Raw genomic sequence first — 9,926 nt, forward strand, 5'->3', positions numbered from 1 at the left:
TGTGGCCACACACGTGTGTCTTTTGATGTTTGTCTTTTGTGGAATTGTTTGTTCCTGTGAGCGTGGTGTCTGCATCGGGATGATGATTTCTGATATTTTCTGATGGATTGGCTTTTGGAGTTCTTGTAGCAGGGTTGTTTAAGGAGGGTCTTGGCTGAACACTTATTCCCCAAGAAACTATACCTCTTTGTTAATCCATACCTGATCCACTTGAACTGATTGCTTCAGAGTGATTGGTCTGATTTTCCCTACTATTTCATTCTTTTATTATTATTATTATTATTTTACTGGAAAGTCAGATAAACCGAGAGGAGATAGGAAGATCTTCTGTCCATTGATTCACTCCCCAAATGGCCACAATGGCCAGAGCTGTGCCAATCCAAAGCCAGGAGCCTCTAGCCACTTTCAGGTCTCCCAAGTGTGCAGGGTCTTAAGGCTATGGGCTGTCCTCGACTGCCCTCTCAGGTCACAAGCAGGGAGCTGGATGGGAAGTGGAACTGCAGGGATTAGAACCAGTGCCGGTACGGGATCCCAGCTTTTGCAAGATGAGGACTTTAGCTGCTAGGTCATCCTGCCGGACCCGTTTTTCTTGGTAATACTACTGGCCCCACCCTCAGCCCCCATGAATACGTTAACTTGGCTTTGTTCATGCTAAATTTTCTTAAAATTTCATCCTCTGTTGAGCTACCAGCTATGCACCACTGGAGGCCACTTGCTGGCCCAACACAACTACCTTTAGCTCGATGGAGTGATCCAGCCACCTAAAAATGGAGAGGCCCCAACCCATTGCTAACTTTGAGAAGAGTATTTGCTTGTGGCTTTCCAGAGCTTGAGCCACAGAATGTGTTGTTGCCTGCCCATAATGTCAAGCCCTGGACCCCCTCCACTGGAAGATGCCCCTCCAACAAAGCAACTTCAGAACTTTGCCCCAACAGACCCACCATTGTCAAGGAGACAATGAAAGAAGAGGAGGCCAGCCCCCTCCCAACGCCAGGTGACATGGGGAGATTTTAAGGGATTAGCTAATCAGGTCCAGCATCAGTCTCTGACCCCAAATCCCACTGGGCCCCTCCTGGTATTGTTGTATGCAGCATTAACAACCAATAGTGAAGCAGCAAATTCATAGGTATATTATTCAGCTGTTTGTACTCTCCTTGTTTTGGTTAGGACTTCCTCTCTGGGGCTGAACCATGCATTTGACTATGATACTAATGTTTATGATCCTTATAGTTTTGTTAATCCCAAGTTAGTGCCTGAAGACTCCATTTACTTTAAAGTTACAGAGAATTTTCCTTAACTGCCTCTTATGTATAGTGATACACCTTATAGTTAGAACTGGCAAATTTTAATGCTTCAGGTACTTAACCTTTCTTTATAGATATAATACGCCTTAATAAATCTATAGATTAGGTATCATGTATAAGCCTTTCTGGCCTCTGTATTTCTACGTGCCCTTGCTGCCCCTACACTGTAAAATGTTACTTTATCCTTTCCACAATATCTGATCTCTTCGGTCCATACATGATTTGTAGAGACCACACATACATTTGGACTCTTTATAGCCCTAAATAATGTTAGGGATATTTCCACCTTGCACCTGGCAACTTGTGTTGTTTGACCATATGTGTCTTAATATGTCTCTTAAAATCTTTGCAACAAGAATGCTGCAGTAGAGCACAGTCGCCTCACCCCTTGGTGAGACTACATCTGTGTATCCGTGGGATACACAGACGCAATGATAGAAGAATGGACAGTGTCAACTATGGTCCCAGCATTCCTCAGCACCCTAGACAGGAAAGGAAGCAGACAGCAAGTTTCCACATGTTGAGTTTGACCAGAATTTTAACCGAGATTCTGGTTAGATTACAGTGCTGAAGTGTCCAATATCAAATCCGTTTCATTTAGTGTTTGGCCCTAAAGTCAGGTATTCTCCTCTTGTTCTTTGTTCTCTGTCATCCTCATCTCAAATGAAAACTTGGGACATTAAAAGCCTCATGAGGTAATAGAGGGATAATGCAGGAATCAGGTTTCTTGATTCTAGTTCCAAATTGGCCTTGGAACTGGAACCCTTGTTCAGTCCATATTTAGCTCATCTCTTTGCGACATGTACTTTATTATGTTGTCCTACATTTGATGGAAGAATCCTCAAGGGCCTGTTACATCTTTTCTCACCAAGATCACGAGAAAGGAGTAAGAGATAAAAAGGTGATCCAAGAAAGGAAATAAGCTCAATTTTCTTTATTTAAATACCTGAGCAAGATGTTGGTGTTTTGTAAAGATGCAAGCAGTGAGACTGAGGTAGTCTTATCCAGATTCAAGGGGTCTGTGTGATGCAAGGACTCTTGCATATGACATTGCAATGTGTAGCACAGCAAAACTACTTCTGATGCATCAGGTTCTTATAGTGATTATGAGCACCAGGAGATGGATAGACACACACACACACACAAATACATGTGTTAAAATCCATAAGTCATCAAAAAAAGATGAATACGTAATACATAGTGTAAGTAGTTCATACATTCCAATGACACAGAGATAACAAAAATGTGAAAAAATAGTTAATAAAAGATTGGGCAAATAACTTGATCAATTCTGTAACTGTTTTGAATACCTCATAATCTTGAAAAAAGCAATCTGATTTTATTTTCCAGGGATACAGAAATCACATTTTGAATACATATTTGTCTAAGGCTATATTTCCAGTTTTGTATTCAAGAAACACAGTCTTGGATTTTACAGATTTTCCTTTAGCTATGTAGAAAGAGGTAAGAAATGCATTAGATAAAAACAAGAGTTATGCTGCTGTTTTGTTTTTGCATTTGCCAAGGAATGTTCTTTGATCCCTCATGTTTTTTAAGAACCAATTTTCTTATGTAAAATTGTAACCTCAGAGGCATGGTGGCCAAAAAAATAGTTACCTTATCTGTCTAGCATTATCACAAGTTAAATACTTTGAAGAAGTTCAAATACCTTGGAATGCTAAATTTCCAAGCAAAATAGTAAAAACAAATAAACGTATTTATAAACAGCCATGAAAAAACCAAACACTCAGAAACAATATAAGAGAAAACCCACAACAGGCTATAAATAAGTAGCCATGCTACTTTTACCTTCAAGTTTATTGCTGTACTGGGGAAGCTTTGCCATACCAACTTTGATTGCTGTGTGGATAAGATGGCTTCAGGCAATGAATCATGGAGGAATTTAATAGGGTATGTCTGAATAGGGCTCAAGTTCAAATCAGAAATTAAGTTTTACGCTTTAGACATAGCAAAGAAGTTGATTCCAGGTGTAAATAAAGTAATGTTACCAGTAATTTACAGCAAAAATGCTAGTCCTCTTACTGTCAAAATTAAGGGTGCAAGTTTATTTTCAAAAAGCTAATTTCATTTAAAATTATGTTAGCTGGTATCCTCTCCATTCCTTTTCCCAAAGCAAGGTCAATGGCTGTAGATCAATTGCCTCTGCAGGAAGTCAGATTTAATCCATACACACACCTCAAAATTCCCATTGACAAACTGAAAAGATGCTCCTCATATTCATTATAAAATCTCAAGCAAGTAGGAACAGGAAGAGGGAAATGGAAGCAAAAGATGGAAAAAATATAAACAAAAACAAGCAATGGCCAACAAATTGTTTTGAGAGAAAGCAATAGAAAATGAAAAAAATGAGGCCAGAAAGGTAGCAACATAATAAACTAAATCTAAATACTGCAGTACTATATGTATATGTATATGTGTATATATATATATAGTAGTTACATTTATACACTGGATTAGTATACACAAGTGAAAATGAACATGGTTATTACCCTAAATCTGCTTTCTAAAGGCCACATGCTACTTAGCAATACACCGTATTTCCTAGGCTCCCGTGAAGCTAGCTACAGCTGAATAACTAAACCCCTGTCAAATAAATGCTAGCAGAAAGGCCTGGTACAATGACCTTGCGGCTAAAGTCCTCACCCTGCATGCACTGGCATCCCATATGAGTGTCAGTTCACGTCCTGACTACTCCACTTCCCATCCAGCTCCCTGTCTGTGGCCTGGAAAGGCAGTGGAGGACGGCCCAAGACCTCTGGGCCCTGCATTCATGCAAGAGACTTCAAAGAAACCCCTGCTGCCTCCTTTTCATCAGCTCAGCTCCAACCATTGCAGTCGCTTGGGGAGAGTGAACCAGTGGGTCTTTCCATCTCTCCCCTTCTCTCTGTAAAATTTGACTTTCCAATAAAAATAAATAAATCTTTAAGCAAAGGAAATGTGAGCAGAAATATGTGTATTTATTTTATATTGATTATTTAATGAAAACTCATAGTTTGTTTACTCTTATTGACCTCTCATAGCTGGGCTGACATATGAAGCCTCCTGGAAGCCCACTCTGGCCTGGCAGAGGGGACCCTAGTCTGCATGTGTTGGTACAACAAGCAGGGGGAAGACTCTGTTTCTGCATGATTCTGTGGGGTAGAGTCAGCTACTCCAGTTCATCTTGAACTGTTCATCTTGAACTGTTACCTGAAAGAGAACCTGACTTGATATATTGAAGCCAACACATTTTTTTTTGTTATGGTAGCTTTGTCTCTGTCTTCGGAAGTGCTACGTTCATCAACAGAAGTAAAACAGCAGACAATGGGCTTCCACATATCTGTATCTACAGGTAGATAGTTCTGTATCTCCTTAAAAAGTCTGATAATATCAGCAGAGCAATGAAGATCAAGCAAGATGGCTATTTCCGGAGAGTATTTGGGAAATTGTGATTCAGGACCATCCCATGGAAGCTGTTCATTAACCTGCTTTTCAGTATGTGGATGCTCATTTCATCATTTAAAACAGGTGGAAATGTTCTACACACGATCTCGTAAGTATGAGTGCTTCATGATGAGAATAAATGCCGGAGAAGGGGGAGCTGGGTGATCCCAAGTTCTAGGTTAGACAATTCAGTGAAGGATACACGTGGTCTTTGAGAAATTACTTTGCTTTTCTGATCTGCAATGATTGACGATCTATAAATTCTACATATTTTCACTTAATCTCTGTGCAGTTTGGTCCATGTTTATGAAGAACTTATAAGATTCCCTGAGCAATGGATTGGTGTGTAAGGATAGTGAAATATAAGGGTTTTGCTTTCTCTGTCATTTTAGAACAGGATGATTTTTCACTTCATGGGGCAGGAAGTCAAAAACAGAACATAATGGAGAGTCATTTCCACAGAGAATCTTAGTGCCCACAATATCAGAAATAGAGTTGGTTAAAGGAAGCAATTAGTTCCTCATGATGCACTAGATTTAAACCATGTTACGAATGCTCCTGGGGAGTTTCTTTTCATTTATTTATTTGGTTTGTTTGTTAATTTGTTTTTCTTAGCAAAATTGATCTATAAATCTTTCTGATATTTATTTGTGTCACATTAAGCCTATTCTTTCAAATGTCAGCTTTCTTATGTGTCAATGGGGAATACCATTCATAAGAGAATTTTGCACAGCATTAAGTGGAGTAATTCAAATATGTCATTATGTACAACTTCTAGTATTTGTTAAGAATTCAATAAGTGTTAAAGGTGCTGATGAATGATGATGATGATGATGATGGAGGAGGAGGAAGAAAAATGGTGATGAAATGTAGACTTCTACACTTTAAACAACCAGTGTTTTCAAATAAAAACTCAATGTTTTGTTTTAACAGAGTTACATTTGCGTTGATAATATGGAATTAGCATAAAATCACTTAGTTTCTTTGGTGGTAAAGCTCTTACTACATGAACATATGACCCCGTAGAGAGTTGGAAATGCCCCTTTCCCACAGGCATGTCAGCACAGCCACCAATTCACCAAAGTGTAGTTGGCCTCAGCTGCTAACAGTGGATTTTCCACATCACCCCCCTCCTTTCCTTTGCAAATGGATTTGGGTGTGAGATGTGCTCTGAATGTTGATTACACAGACTCGTAAATGCAGAAACAATTTATCTTTCTCCTTCCTGCTGTGAGTCTCCCCTCTCTGCTCACCTGCCTCTCTTGTCCTTTCCCTCTACACGTTTCTTCCTCTTTCCCTACCTCTTCCCCTTCTGCCTCTTCTTTCTCTTCTGTTTCTCAACACCCACTTCATAAATCACCATAACATCATTACCAACAAGAGTGATCAACTCTTTCCTTTCCGGTACTTCCACATTCTGTCTCCAGCTACATAGGGCCATAGCCCTTTCCTTCTTATTCTTTCCTATTGTCAGGTAAGGACACAGGTATGGGTACAAGCAGAGCAATGCAGGTTCTTGCACATGACAATTGGTGAGTTGGCATCTGTCTCAAGCAAAGCAAGTTACAGAGAGAGAAGCTATGAAATGGGGCCTATTTTTCATGTTAAAATATATATAATATGTATGCAGAAGTTTACAATCATAGTCATGGAGCAAATAAGATTTGTTTTCAAGAGAGAAGAAGCCAAAACAAAAATGAAAGAAGTGAAAGCAAGAAAGGCTTGGTGGGGATGAGTGGCAGTGGGGAGGCTAGACTTGGAAATAATGTTTGATATCTGGATTAAAAACTTTCTGAGTCAGTTGTAGTGTACTAGGTTAAGCCTTTGGCTGTGGCACTGCCATCCCATATGGGTGCTGGTTTGTGTCCTGGCTGATCCATTTCTGATCCAGCACCTTGATTTTGGCCTGGGAAAGCAGCAGAGGTGTGTCTAAGTACTTGGGCTCAACACCATTTGTGAAACCTGGAAAAGGCTCCTGACTCCTGACTTTTGACCAGCCCAGCTCCAGCCCAGCTCCTGCCACTGCAGCCACATAGGGAATGAACCAGAGGATGGAAGATCTGCCTCTCTTTTTGTCTTTCACATACAAATAAAATAAATCTTAAATGTTTCCTACTCATACATTCAATTTTCATATGAAAAAATACATTGTAAAAACCAGTTTGAATTTTTGTAATTTATATATTCCCGAATATTTATTGAATATAATTTGGAATGAATTGAATGAAAGAACATATCAATACCCAAGTTTAAATAGTAACATTTAAATTCATAAGTAAAAGATCCATCCAACACAATGTATGTGTGTGTGTGTGTGTGTGTGTATGTGTGCGTGTGTGTGTGCGTGTGTGTGTAGCACTTTGGTTAGACAAGAATAGCTAGATCAACCACATTTTTTGGACTGGCCAAATTAGTCCTGTTCAGCAAACAACAGGTTGAGCTAAATTTTCTTAAAGGGTATTTCTAACTCCAACATTTCTTTCTAGTTGTACTGTTTGTCTTATGAGCAGTAATGTTTGTATATGTACCTACATGCATTTTAAATAAATATAACACACATATATATACATATATACATACATACATACATATGTGTGAATGCATTTGAGACAGAAAGATAGGGAAATTCCCCATCTCTTAGCTTATTCCTCTAACCCCTTCCATGTCTGGGACCGAGCCAGGCCAACATTGGAGCTGTGATCCCAATTTTGGTCCCAGAGGCTCCACTAATTGTGCCATCACCTAATGCCTCCAGGGTATATGTGAGGAGGCCAGGGTTAAGAGTCAGACCTGGGTATGGTTTCCAAGTCTCCCTGTGGGACAATGCAGTGTCTTAGTTGACATCTTAACTGCTAGGCACCAAACACACCCCTGGCGTACTTACATTTGTTTATAAAATTTGTGTGATATTCAAACAGTAGTCTGAGTAAGAAAAAAACCCACAACATTTGTCATGAGTTGCATGATTGGCTGGAACAGATTCCACATTTGAAGAAAGAAAGAAAACGAACAAAATCTGTTATTTTTCATTTGCTTTTGGCTTCCTATTTAAACAGAGCAAAGTGACTATGGTAAATATTTCACATATGTAAATACTTGTATCCCATCTCCATTAATCACGCAGTACAACATTTGATATTCACAATTAAAATCCTTAATTTGCTTTTTTATAGTGCCTGCAGTCCCCAGAGTAATTGCTCTCTTATTTTCCTGGATAACTGATTTAGGGAAAAATGAAATAATGAAATGATCTTAAAATGAAAAGGCCTGAAAATAGCACTCTTATTTAAATTACAATCCTTTCCACTCATCCGAGATTTCTTCATCTCGGCAATAATGCAGCTGTTTTCCTCAGGGTGTTCTCACAAGTCCATAAAGAAAAAAATTGTTATGAGCCTCGTGAAACCCTGAGGAAGGCAGCTGTGTTTTTGATAAACTGGGTTACGGTTTCAACACTTGAAGCCATAGAGGAATTTACATGGGCATTTTCTGCCTTCTATATCCATGAGCAATATATTTTCAACAAGTAACAGCATACACTGTATTTAGTCCGAGTTTACACAGCAGAGTAGCCGGACTGAATGCTATGAAATTAAAAACCTGACCTCCAGCAGTAGGCTGTGGCCTAAACATACAGAATGTCATTCCCCCTGACCCATGCAAACACACCAGGGAAATCCCAAGATGGTCAGGCCTGCTTTGGCTGAACCCACCATCAGACATCTGAGAGTCGTGTTTTTCTTCACATGCGGTAGAGGGGATGTGTCATAAATCAGTGACATGAACCAAGGATTTTAGTGGAAGAGAAAGTTTACCTAGTCTTGAGTGATTAAGGAGCTGGGATGCTGCCAGTTGAAAATTCTCTTGGTGCATGGTGTGACGCTGAGTCTTCCCTGCCCCCTCACCTTGGCTGTCAAAGCAGTTGTTCTTCTGATTTCAGACAAGGAAAACACTATTCCCAGAGGGGAAGGTTTTCGAAAGCTTTCTGTGTGTCTTTGAAAGAGGTGACCCGGCTTGTGTCTACCCAATTGCCAAAGAATGTGCAGGGGAAGTGCCCATCAGCATATTCCACCATGGAAAGCACTGGCCTGTTTTGATGTGCCCTCCCCTTTGTAGCGGCCTTTGCCTCGTGCGGGATGTCCCCTTGGTCCTGCAGGCAGACCCATCGCTCTTTGTTAGCTCTGCTCCCCATCAAGCCAGCCCTCATTTATACAGGGCTTTTTTTTTCCTTCCTTTGTACACCATTTATCCTGCTGACTTTTCCTTTACTTCCTGCAGGTCTTTTAGGCTCCTTCAGCATGGCCAATACAGCAGCTTAAATGTCCAACTTCAGCTTGGTCTTTGAATACCATCTCTTGGAAGAGGTTTGTTGGATCTGCCGTCTGGCGGGGGTGCACACTGCTAGTGCACGGGTCCCTCAGTCTCATTCGTGCAGCACCTACAATTTTTGGGGGGGTTTTGTTATGGGTTACCACATGTATATGTTTGTAAATAAAGAAAGTAGAGAGACACATAAGAAAATAAGTAACTGTGATGCCGCGCAGCACATACAACCAGTGAAGCAGGGAATTTATGTGGTGTTAGAACTAAGGATATTTTGGGAGGTTAAATGATCAGTTTATCCATTGCTGAATGTGATGCTCACATGGCAAACTGGTGTTTAAGCTGCAAGATTCAAGTGGATTGAACCATTGAACATACCTCCTTATGTTAGTCTCTTCCACAGCTGAGGTGCCAAGAGGTAAGATAATACTAAACTATTAAAAGTAGCAAATGACAGAAGAAGAGTGCAGGTTCCTCTGTTTCCAAACACCAGGAAACAGTCTTCCTTTCTTCTTAGAAACCGAGTGTTAATTCTCTATCCTGCAATTCTGTATCCAAGGACGTATTTAATGCACAGAAAGAATAATGATGACCTCTAAGTATGGATAAAAATCAATGAAGCTGATTAATTCACTTAACAATGCTAATATCTTCATCATCTCCTTTTCACCAGGGCTGGGGTAAGCTGACAGCACCATGTACTTCAAACAACTCCATCTGTCTTATGGTAGACATCACCAATCAGTCACCACATACATCAAAACAAGGAAATCTGTCTCCTGGAAGACATGCCTAACCAAGTGCTTTGTGTATGCCAGGCAGTCATAGCCAGAAAAGCTTTTCCACGTGGTGCTC

Source organism: Ochotona princeps, chromosome 5, assembly GCF_030435755.1.
Source record: "Ochotona princeps isolate mOchPri1 chromosome 5, mOchPri1.hap1, whole genome shotgun sequence".
NCBI classification, from domain to species: domain Eukaryota; kingdom Metazoa; phylum Chordata; class Mammalia; order Lagomorpha; family Ochotonidae; genus Ochotona; species Ochotona princeps.